The sequence below is a fragment of the Macrobrachium nipponense genome, chromosome 4, assembly GCF_015104395.2.
Source record: "Macrobrachium nipponense isolate FS-2020 chromosome 4, ASM1510439v2, whole genome shotgun sequence".
In the NCBI taxonomy this organism is placed as follows: Eukaryota; Metazoa; Arthropoda; class Malacostraca; order Decapoda; family Palaemonidae; genus Macrobrachium; species Macrobrachium nipponense.
The window spans coordinates 137,877,471-137,889,564 of NC_061100.1; the positions used below are offsets into that span (position 1 = coordinate 137,877,471).

The 12,094-nt window shown below is 36.1% G+C and overlaps 1 protein-coding gene across 9 annotated transcripts in view; it reads right to left on the minus strand.

The window, feature by feature from the left end:
* The window catches only part of LOC135211221 (serine/threonine-protein kinase tricornered-like), a 192,946-nt gene that overhangs the window by 102,648 nt on the left and 78,204 nt on the right, over nucleotides 1-12,094 (minus strand). The gene's annotated exons all lie outside the window — the stretch shown is intronic.

Here is a 12,094-nt window from a genome sequence, read left to right on the forward strand (position 1 = left end):
GGGGGTCGAGGGGACATATTCTTCATGAGCCCGGAACACGAACAAACTTTAAACCTACGGACACTATCTTGGCAACATATTATTTCATCCAATAGTTGCGACTACTGGCGACCATGATGTCATGTGCTTTCTCTGCTTTTCAAATGAAATTTGAGTATAAAACTAATTAAAAGATGCGTATTAGCTAATCAGTAATAGTAAAAATAAATTTGGAAATCTCAATTCATCGACAGTAAATTTTGCAAATTACCAACCATTCGAACAAAAAATTCTCTGGAACAACAAAAACAAAAAAAAAAGTTCAATAAATCTTGACAAAGCCAAACTTACAAATAGGAACAGACCACAAACGCATACAGAAACAACATGGGGCCTTGTTTCGTACTCAAATGAGTGGACGAAGATGTGATTCAATCAGTGGAACCAAAATCAGGTCTACAGCACGAAAAGCTTCGATTGAACTTTAAATCAAGTCCAAAAAACAAAATGGCAATTCAAGCTCCAATAGTCATCATGAGTCTGTGACTGAAATAGATGGGCCCTTTGTTCATCCTCCACATTAATCAAGATTAGTGAAATTTTTCCAATCGTTGATGAAAACAGATAGTTCAGAGAAAAGAATCATTAGTCAGTCTTCAAAGTAGTGACCAAACAATGGGCTAAATACTAAAATATTTCCCTAGGGATGAACATCAGCGCACAAACAAATCGAACTGTCGTCTTTGGTTTCCAAAAATAAGTCAATTGTGAAAACAGACAACTTGGCATGCAAACAAAAATTCTGGGGAAAAAGTTGACTCCATATTATGAACGAACATAAAAAAAATGAAAATCAGTGGTGAAAATAGTGAGCTCTACAAAACGACCCCATCATTTCTGACCTTCTTAAATGAGACGAAAGACGCGAGGAAGAAACGAGAGAGAAATAAAAAGCCTAGCACTGCGAGATATGCTTTAGCAATATTTACGATGTAAACAGCCCTGAATTCAAGAGCGTTCTCTAAAACTGCAAGTCTCTCCGGCTGACGTCAGCAGCGTTTAAATATTTCCGAAAGGTCTGTCAAAAGACCTTCACGCTCCATTTTTAATATTTGTATAAAAGAGCCCAGTGGCAAGCCCACCATTCATAATGTTTGGATAGGCACGTTCAATGGATTCCGTTCAGAACGGAAGGATTACGTCACTTCTAGACAAACCTCAATTTTCTTTCCCTTGCATTTCAATATATCCAAGTTTATCTACGAGACATTATTTCATTGGTCTGATGCCTATACTCTTGTTTTTTTTTTTTCATCTGTCCATCCGCCTGTGGTGTTATTGTATGGTAACACTGCGTCCCGGGCTTTAGATAGTTACGCTATTTGTAAGTTTTAGGTAAATAAAAGGATATCTGGGTGTACATTTGCAACTGAAAAGTGTTTTAATAATTTACTGTATGCGAATTACACCGTTAATATTCGAAATAGGATATTATTATAATCGTTGAATGTAAACTGAATGTAACTATCTAAAGCCCGGGCCGCAGTGTTGCCATACAAAAACACCACAGGCGGATGGACAGATGAAAAAAAACAGAGTATAGTACTTATCGAAGCAAGGCTAGAGCATTGGAAGCTGAAGTGCTGAGTGAATGGTTTCCCTTCTGCAAAACCTATCGCAACTGCATATCTAGTGAAAATTTATAAATAAAAAAATAAGTATACAAACACTGGTACAGGCGGAACAGTGTCAGCAGACCCGCAAGGACAAAAGAATATTTCGTAATAAATGTGACATTTTTAAAATTAAAACTCTGATATCGTTAAGTTTAATATCACAAGCATTATTTTTCATGATTGTAAACTGATGACAACAATACTATTTCCCAGTGCTACCATGATGAAATATGTATCACCCACCCACTTATTGTCCATAAGATGATGTTTCACAACTAGTACTTATTTACTATAGGACACCAAAGACCTTCGTCGTCGTCTATGATATCTTAATGAAAAAAAAATCCTTTAAATGACCACTGACCTAGAAAAAATAAGTAAATGTATAAAATACTAGGGAAAATAAAGATTAGCTGTCAAGCTGCCTCCTACGAATTCCATCAAAGACTGAGAAAAATGATTTTGACCTTACACTGAGGTGCTTACATAAGAAACTTCCATTGAAATTAGATAGATATGAAATGACTGTTTTAATAGGAAAGTGACACATCGCTTTGGAAATATGCCATGACCGAAAACATTTTGGGAAAATAATCATTTTCAGCCATTCAGCACTTAAGACAGTCAAAAGAGGAAGTCAGAGTAGCTGGACAAGGTAAGAAAGGAAGCCGGAATGGATGTCAAGCTAAATGCTAAAAGAAGTTGCAGCTAGGAACTGAACGAACGCTGCGGACACCCACAGTGCACCACGTGAGGTGCACTGATGGCACTAAGTGCTACTTGTGTCACCCCTAATCTGAAAAACTAGGAAAAAAGATGGTTTCACTTTCCGATCCTTACTGGCTATACCCCGTAGGAGGGTAGTGCCGTCACTGTACCTCATGCGGTTCACCGTAAGCATTACTTAAGGTTCTTTGCGGCGTCCTTTCGGCCCAAGCTGCAGCCCCCTTCATTCCTTTTAGTCTTCCTCCGTTCATATTCGCTTCTGCCTTCATTTTCACCCTCTCCTAACAATTGATTCAGTGGAACTGCGAGGTTTTCCTCCTGTTAACCTTTCTAACCCTCTTACTGTCAATTTCCGTTTCAGCGCCGAATGACTTATTAGTTCCAAGTGCTTGGCCTTTGGCCTAAATTCTATATTCTTATTAACTAAAATAAAACTTGCGGCAAGAGCTTCCATAAAAACATAGCCCCAAAACTGCTTCGGAAACCCTAAGATGTTCCCAGTTCTGGTGCTTCTTTGGGCTCTGACTATGTTGATTTTGAAAGCAGCTGCGAAATTTACAACGTAAAATGACTCGAGAGAGAAAACATTTCCAAAAGCCAATGAATGTGGTCATTTTAAACGTTTTGTAAACATACTTCTATAGCACAGTTTCTAGTGGGTGTCTTGGCGGGATATTTCCAGTAGTCGAAATAACAAAAAGGTGATAAAACCAGAAGCCTGACAGATTTGAATATCTTTGTCGATTTCTTAACGGAATCGGAAGAACGATTTGGGAAAGAGTGAGGTTAAGGAATGTCTTGTGCTTTGCTTAAAAGATTGACGATTGTTATTATTGACTGAATTTCCTCAATAAATACTTTTTAAAATAAAAAGAATTGAGATGGAGAGAAATTTTCAACCGATTGTAATATGAACCTTTAAGCAAGACATTCTGATGTACCCAAGACCAAGTATAATGTAACATCACCGATGACACAGAGAGCGAAAGTGCATAAGGTAAGGTTACGCCCGTATTATATTTCATCAGACTTCTTCCGAGTTGGGTGAAGGAATCTTCATACTTAGTTGCAAACAACATTATACGAGACATTTTTCATCATTCATTGTTTCACCACTTTCATCCCCCGCTCTCTTTAAGTAGCCATCTTGCTTGGTGAGACGTTCCCGCGTGAAATCAGATTAATCAACAGATATCACAAGTTTAACATACGACTAGAATTTGAGAAATATCTAGAAGTGTTCGTGAACTATCGGTGATAAGATTAGTGTGAAAATAGTAGGATAAAGCGTCTTCTAAGTTAGTTTATCAAGTGTAATACTGTAAATCAGAACAAGATGGCAGTAAGTTCCAACTGCGGGAAGAGATGGCGTAATTTAGCGTGTTTAGCAGATTCGCAATACGATGAGGTAGCAGGAAGGGAACTGGCATTTCTCATCTATGAAATCAGCAACAGTCCTAACCAAAAAGATACAAAAGCATTCATAGATATATTAGAAGGATATAATCCTTCAAACTGGAACAAATCTAATGAAAACATCTTGAAAATAATTGAAGAAGTTCCAAATAAAATCCAAGTGGTCAAGAGACTCATAAAGAAAATATACATAAACCAAACATTATTCCGACAAAGAAAATGAATAAGGTGAATCTTGTGAATATTCCTAATTGACGCATTAGGAAAAAGAATGCCAAAAGCATGCAAACTGTGTAAGGTTTGGTATAGCATAGTCAATCCACAAAACCTAATCAGAAAATGTGCTGCATGCAACATTCCGACCCATCCACAGTGTGCTGAGGTAATACAAGATATGAGAAAAGATACAAAAATTTTTTGTGCAAACATGTCTATCATGGATAGACAATGTTATTAAATCAAGATTGAATGTACAAATAGTTGAGGATGAAGAGGAAGAGGAAGAGGAAAGAAGAAGAAGAAGAAGAAGAAGAAGAAGAAGAAGAGGAAAAACGGAAAGAGAAGTAAACAAAAATGAAATGACAGAAAAAATAAGGAAAACAAAGAACAAGATAAAAGTATGGATGCAGAGATACTCATTGATACTACATATGAGGCAATAAAGCAGCATACCTACGAAGAAATAAATTACGATATGGCAACAGAAAAAGCAAATCCCGAGAGGCTCTACCCAGATCTACACAATGACGGGAAAGAGGAAAAAATAGACAAGAAAGACAAAATCTGCAACCTTTTGAAAAGAGGGAATTGCAGATTTGGAGAAAGATGTTACTACAAAACATCCTAAGGTATGTCACAACTATGAAATATATGTAAAGTGCATACCTAGATGGATATGGGATGATTGCAGAGATCTGCATCCAAAAATATGCAAAAACCTAAAAGAAGGAAAAGGATGTAAGTTCGACAAAAAATGTAAATATATGCACCCTGTAGCCATGAATCATAATCAAATAAATAACAACCAAGTAATAAAAATCCAAAATAAGAAAGAAACAAATAAAGAGAGAAATCAAGAATATCAGGTAAAGAGAAAAGCAAACCACCAATGAGATATGCAGAGATATCAGCAAAAAATTTCAATGCATCAGCTCCAAAATTCTACTCAAGGGATAATAACTGTATTTATTATGCAAGAGGATATTGCAGAAACGGAGAAAATTGCAGATTCAGACACAAAATGAATAATTATGATGAAGGAAGATCAAAATATTATGGAAAAGTTGGATTTTTTAATGTCAGAATTTCTGGAAATGAAAAAAAGAACAACATACCAGAACAGGAGAGACATGGGAAAAATTCCTTATTACCTACCTAATTAATGAAGGAAAGAGACACGCAAACCATCATAGTGATGAATGCGCAGGGTTAGTTACGAGTAACTCAAAAAGAAAAATAGAGTACTTAGAAGAACTAACCCAAATTGAAAAGAAAATAGATATAATGAATATAATGAAACCTGGTATTCCAAAGAGACTGGGAATGATGATCAAATAAAAGGGTTCCAAACTTATAGATCAGATAGAAAAAATAGGAATCAAGGGGAACCGCAATATATGGGAAAGACAAAAAACAAGGAAAAATATATGAGAAATATAGTAACTCAGAATGTGAACTAATAGCGGTAGAATTGAATCTGAAAAAATTAATGAACATAGAATATATAGACCTCCTAATACTAAAAAGTTTGACTTAATAATTGAGAAAAATTGGATGATATATGTAGAAATCACAAGGACTGGACTATCTCCTATCTGGTGACTTCAACTTTCCTTTCGTAGAATGGAAAGAACGAATAGGAGATTGTGGATGTACTTATACATATAGGGTAGTAATAGTAGTGCAGAAGATAAGAGGCAATTCGAAAAGCTATTAGATATGCTACTAGAATACAACATTCAACAAATAAATCACCTGCCAACAAGAAAGGAAAATACTTTAGACCTAGTATTTGTGAACGAGGTGAATTATGTTAAAGAAATAATAGTTTATAATGCGAGTATTTCAGACCATAATGTCATAGAATTAACAGTTCATTCCAAAGCAAGTGAAAAACAGAGATAAGCAAGAAATGAAAAAGTGGGAAGGATATGGAAAATACAACTTCTACAGTAAAAATATAAAATTGGTCAGAAATAAATGAAGAATTAAACAAAGATTGGGATAACATTTTCGTAAGCGATGACATAAGGGTAAATACGGAGATATTATATAAAATATTAGAGAAAATAGTGGATAAATATATACCGAAGAAGAAAAGTAAACATCATTCATGCATACCAAGAGACAGAAGGATCTTGTTCCAGAAATCGAAAGTGGAAAAAAGGTCTTGCAAAAGAAAAAAAATGCATGGAAAGTTATAGAACTAAAAAGTAAGATAGAAAATGCAGAACAAAAAGATTATACAATCAAAAGAAAATGAAAAAAGGGAATTGGAAGAAAAAAAACCCTATTAAATATCAAGCAAAACCCCAAAACTATTATACTCATATGCGAAGAAGATGAATAAAAGAAGAATAGAAATAGGCCCTCTGAGAATTGAAGGGAGATTAACGGATGAAAAAAAGGAAATTTGCAACATACTGGCAGAACGATATAAGAGAGAATTCACCCCTAGAATAGATAATGAAGATAATGATATAGAAGTAAGGGACGAAAATAGTGAATATTTAGCTGACATAGAAATTAATGAAGCTGATATTGTGCAGGCAATTAATGAAATTAAAAATGGAGCTGCTGCAGGGCCTGATGGAATCCTGCTATTTTGTTAAAGAAAGTAGTTCATTCTATCGCAAAGCCACTTGCAATATTATTAAGACAAAGTGTAGATACAGGCAAGATTTATGATGAGCACAAATTAGCATATATCACCCCTACTTTCAAAAAATCAAGGATCAAGGCTTGAGGCAAGTAATTATAGGCCTGTGAGTCTAACATCACATATTAGAAAGTGTATGAAAGGGTAATGAAGAAAAAATATTATGAAACATTTAATAAAAAATAATTTGTTTAATATAGGACAACACGGTTCGTACCCGGAAAAAGTACACAAACCCAACTGTTAGTCCACCGTGAGAACATATTAAAAAATATGAAAAGCGGAAAATGAAACAGATGGTTTATCTAGACTTTGCAAAAAGCTTTTGACAAAGTAGACCATAATATATTAGCAAAGAAAATTAGAAAACACAATATCGTAGATAAAATAGGAAAAAGTACACAAACCCAACTGTTAGTCCACCGTGAGAACATATTAAAAAATATGAAAAGCGGAAATGAAACAGATGTGTTTATCTAGACTTTGCAAAAGCTTTTGACAAAGTAGACCATAATATATTAGCAAAGAAAATTAGAAAACACAATATCGTAGATAAAATAGGAAGATGGTTAAAAGAATTTTTACACAACAGAAAACAGATAGTTATTGCAAACGATGAGAAATCGGATGAAACCAAGGTAATATCCGTGGTGGCCACAAGGTACGGTGTTAGCTGCATACTGTTTGTTATTATGATTGAAGACATTACAGTAATGTTAAGGATTCGGTAGTGAGTAGTTTCGCTGATGACACAAGAATAAGTAGAGAAATTACTTGTGATGAAGATAGGAACGCTCTACAAAGAGACCTTAACAAAGTATATGATGGGCAGAGGAAAATAGGATGGTATTTAACTCTGATAAATTTGAATCAATAAATTATGGAGACAGAGAAGGAAAGCTATATGCATATAGGGGACCTAATAATGAGACAATCACAAATAAGGAAGCAGTTAAAGACCTTGGTGTGATGATGAATAGGAACATGTTATGCAATGATCAAATAGCAAATTCTTTTTGGCAAAATGTAAAGCAAAAAATGGGAATGTTGTTACGGCACTTCAAAACAAGAAAAGCTGAACACATGATTATGCTTTATAAAACATATGTTCGTAGTCCACTTGAATATTGCAATATGATATGGTACCCACACTATCAAAAGGATATTGCACAAATAGAGAGTGTACAAAGGTCCTTTACAGCTAGAATAGAAGAAGTTAAGGGACCTTGACTACTGGGAAAGACTACAATCATTAAAATTATATAGTCTAGAAAGGAGAAGAGAAACGCTACATGATAATTCAGGCATGGAAAACAGATAGAAGGAATAACAGAAAATATCATGGAACTAAAAATATCAGAAAGAGCAAGCAGAGGTAGATTAATAGTGCCCAAAACAATACCAGGAAAAATAAGGAAAGCACACAGGACATTAATCCACTACGCACCAGCATCGATAATGCAGCGTCTATTCAATGCGTTGCCAGCTCATCTGAGGAATATATCAGGAGTGAGCGTAGATGTGTTTAAGAATAAGCTCGACAAATATCTAAACTGCATCCCAGACCATCCAAGATTGGAAGATGCAAAATATACCGGAAGATGTACTAGCAACTCTCTGGTAGACATTAGAGGTGCCTCACACTGAGGGACCTGGGGCAACCCGAACGAACTGTAAGGTCTGTAAGGTCTGTAAGGTAAGTGACCAGAGAGAGAGAGAGAGAGAGAGAGAGAGAGAGAGAGAGAGAGAGAGAGAGTTGACACACCTTATTCCCCCAGAAAGTGTCAGGACTTGCATCCACTTAATAATAATAATAATAATAATAATAATAATAATAATAATAATAATAATAATAATAATAATAATAATTATAACAATAATAATCCACCTAACACATTCAATTCTTACATGACATTCAAACATCATCTAACAAACCATGTCTGGTAACTGACAAGTCTTTTTTGACTGTACGTGTAAGAGCTTTCTTTCTGCTCTTACCTGACAAATCACTACCACCCAGTTTGGAAAATAAACAAAAATAACAGTCAAGAGAAAAATGAATACAATCAAAGAACAATAGGAAAAGAAAACTCAAGTCGCAGAGTCTTCTCAAATCACGCTGGGGATGAACGTGAACCGAATCCCCGAAGGCCAGCTATATAATACAGCAGAAGGTGAAAGGTGACTACATTCTTCGCTCTACAAACTAAACGATCTTCCCACGGTTTTGAGAGAGAGAGAGAGAGAGAGAGAGAGAGAGAGAGAGAGAGAGAGAGAGAGAGAGAGAGAGAGAGAGAGAGAGAGAGGAACAAAAGCACGATGAAATGTTGCTGTATCTTGAATCTTCCTTCACTCTCGCGTTTATCTCATTCACACGTCAACGCAGAATTGGTGGAAGCAGATTCGCGAGGCCTTTTTCGAAGATTAAAATGTCGTCAAAAAACATCAGTTGCCTCCCAGGGAAAGAATGCCAGCGACGAAGATGGAATTTTTCAGAGCGAAGATTGTCATCCGACCATTCACGAGGAGGTGAGTGAAAGTTCATGCACGTTGCTGGAAGAGGGGCCAGGGGTCTCTCTCTTCCTTTTGCAAAATTGGAGGAGAAAAAGAATTCTCATTAAAATATTGCATTCCCAAATCAGAGACTTTTTTCGGTGGTCGCTATCAGGGTTGGCAATGATTAAATCAAACAGATTTAATCAAGTGATTAAATCATTGATTCTTTCATTAAAAAATAATGATTTAATTGATTTTTTTATTCTTTTTAATTTGAAAGCAAACGAACTGAAAAATATGGGTTGGAGGTTAATAAAAACTTAAATATAACTGTGGTACATCTATTTATTTTGATAAAAAAAAATTTGCAAGTACATACTTTAGGCCAGAACAGGAAACCTAAAAGATAAATCAATAGTAATTCTGTCTTAACATATATTTTGGGGAAAAAAAAAAGAATTAAAAAACCTAACAAATAAAAAAAACAAATAAATAAAAAAAATCAAATAAATAAAAAAATCAAATAAATCACTGAATTTTTACATTTTTATATTAATTTTTTTTTAAATCACCAACCCTGGTTGCTGTGAGTTGAACGCTGAAGTAGAGTTATTCACAGCAAATAGACGCAATACAACACTGAACACGAGTCATTTCAATTATCATTACAGACCCTTCTGAGAGAGAGAGAGAGAGAGAGAAGAGAGAGAGAGAGAGAGAGAGAGAGTGAGACGCTTTGTGAGGTAGAAGTATTATCAGTTCCACGTCGAGATGAGCTTCAATCAATAGCCTAATCTCTCTCTCTCTCTCTCTCTCTCTCTCTCTCTCTCTTCTCTCTCTCTCTCTCTCTAGAGGAGTCTTCAGTTCTTTGTAATTCTCCCCTCCCACTCATAATCTACCTTAAATAATAATGAGGTCAAACCATACCGCGACAGCCTTAAAATAAATAAGTATTGACCGCACTTCCTACATACACACCCGAGAACACCTGACTCGAGAGAAAGATACTGAGAGAAAATGGAAGCGGTATGAAGGCAGAAGGTTCTCAACAAAAGGCATGTCATAGAAGGTATGACGGGATTGCTGAGCCACCACTCCTTTAGAGAAGTCAAGTGTGAATATTAAATGTAAATGACAGAAAAACGGTAGAGGCAGTTAATGAACTGTTTGAATTATGCATGTACAGTAAGTACGAGAATGATGACTGACATTATGAGGTGTTGCTGTTCTTAACGTTTTCAATATCTATCGACACCAAGAGCGGAGAACAGCATACTCATAAAATATAAGGAGAATCTGAACCCTCATTACACTTAGGGCAAAATCAATTTACACAAGAATAGCAACTTTTTTCGCCTCACATCCTTGCAAATTCTTTACCTGTACTCTCACTCCTGAACCTTCTACATATTCTCTCCCAGTTCTCCTGGCGAATTTCTTCTGTCCCACTGAAGGGTATATATACTCATCAGGTACCACTGCGTCCTGGAAGTGGAGAGCCTTTAAATCTGCATAGAAAGATCCCCTTCCGCAGTTATATTTAGAATGATGGCGTGGCTGTGGGTATCCTGCTGAACAACTTCTCTACATGTGTCGTGAAAGAGCATGTCTTTGCAGCCGCCATAAGACAAAATAGTGATATTAATTCTGTCCTTGACTGACAACTGCGAAAATGCCGGGATGAGACCTTTCTTTATCCTTTTCTCTTAGATGTGTACGTCAATAATAATAATAATAATAATAATAATAATAATAATAATAATAATAATAATAATAACAATATAATAATAATAAGCTTTGTCTATCCTTTTCCCTTCACCTACCATATTCTCCCGTCATTTTCTGCCAAACCTTTATTTCGCCGACTGAAAGCTTTTATCGGATTATAACGTGACGCCTGGATTCATTTACACAGTAATGGGCTTACTGCGATGCGTTTAAGCTCTCTCTCTCTCTCTCTCTCTCTCTCTCTCTCTCTCTCTCTCTCTCTCTCTCTCTCTCTGTCAGTCATTCCTTCTCACTCAGCAACAGTGCTGACATAGGGAACCTATGCCCAAAACACCAACAGGACGGCATAAATATCTAGAGAGAGAGAGAGAGAGAGAGAGAGAGAGAGAGAGAGAGAGAGAGAGAGAGAGGTTACAATATTTTTTTTTTGAAAGGGGAGGCTTCTACCCCTCCCCACCTCCTCCAAGTCACAAAACGCTCAATAATACAGTTGAGTTACAAGGAGTTACAAGGATTGGGATGTCTCAAAGACTTGATAGTCCATCCGAGGAGACATCGTGTGCTCACTTATCTGTAGGAGCAGGTTTTACTGTGCATTTACAATGTCCTAATAACTTTGTCTAGCTTTCTTTTAAACTCTTCTACATTGTTGCTGTTTACAACTTCTGGTGGCAGTTTATACCACGTGTCACATATCTTGTATGTAAAGAAGTTCCCACAATGGGATGTGTTGTATTAAGTTCTAGTTTCCATCCATTATTTCTTGTGCGGTTTTCGTTTAATGTGAAGAGGTTACTGTCTACTTTCGTTTTGCCTTTCAGTATTTTAAATGTTTCTAATAGTTGTCCTCTTGTCCTCGCAGTCGTCGTGTTTCTAAGCCATACATGTTCAGGGTCTCCAGTCGTCTTCGGTAACCTATTTGCCTGATGGATGGAATTAACTTTGTGGCTCTTGCTTGTACTCCTTCTAATCTATATATGTTTTTTCTTAGTGTTTGTGACCAAAATTGTACTGCAGATTCAAGATGACGTCTAACTATTGACGTGTAGAGCTGCAGCACAGTTTCCTTGTTTCTGTATTTGAACTGCCTCTTTATGTATCCCACTAGTTTCTGTCTCTTTTCCTGCTTTTATGCACCGTTTTGTGGATTTTGAGTCCTTGGTAATAATGACTCCAAGGTCCTCCTCTTGTTCTA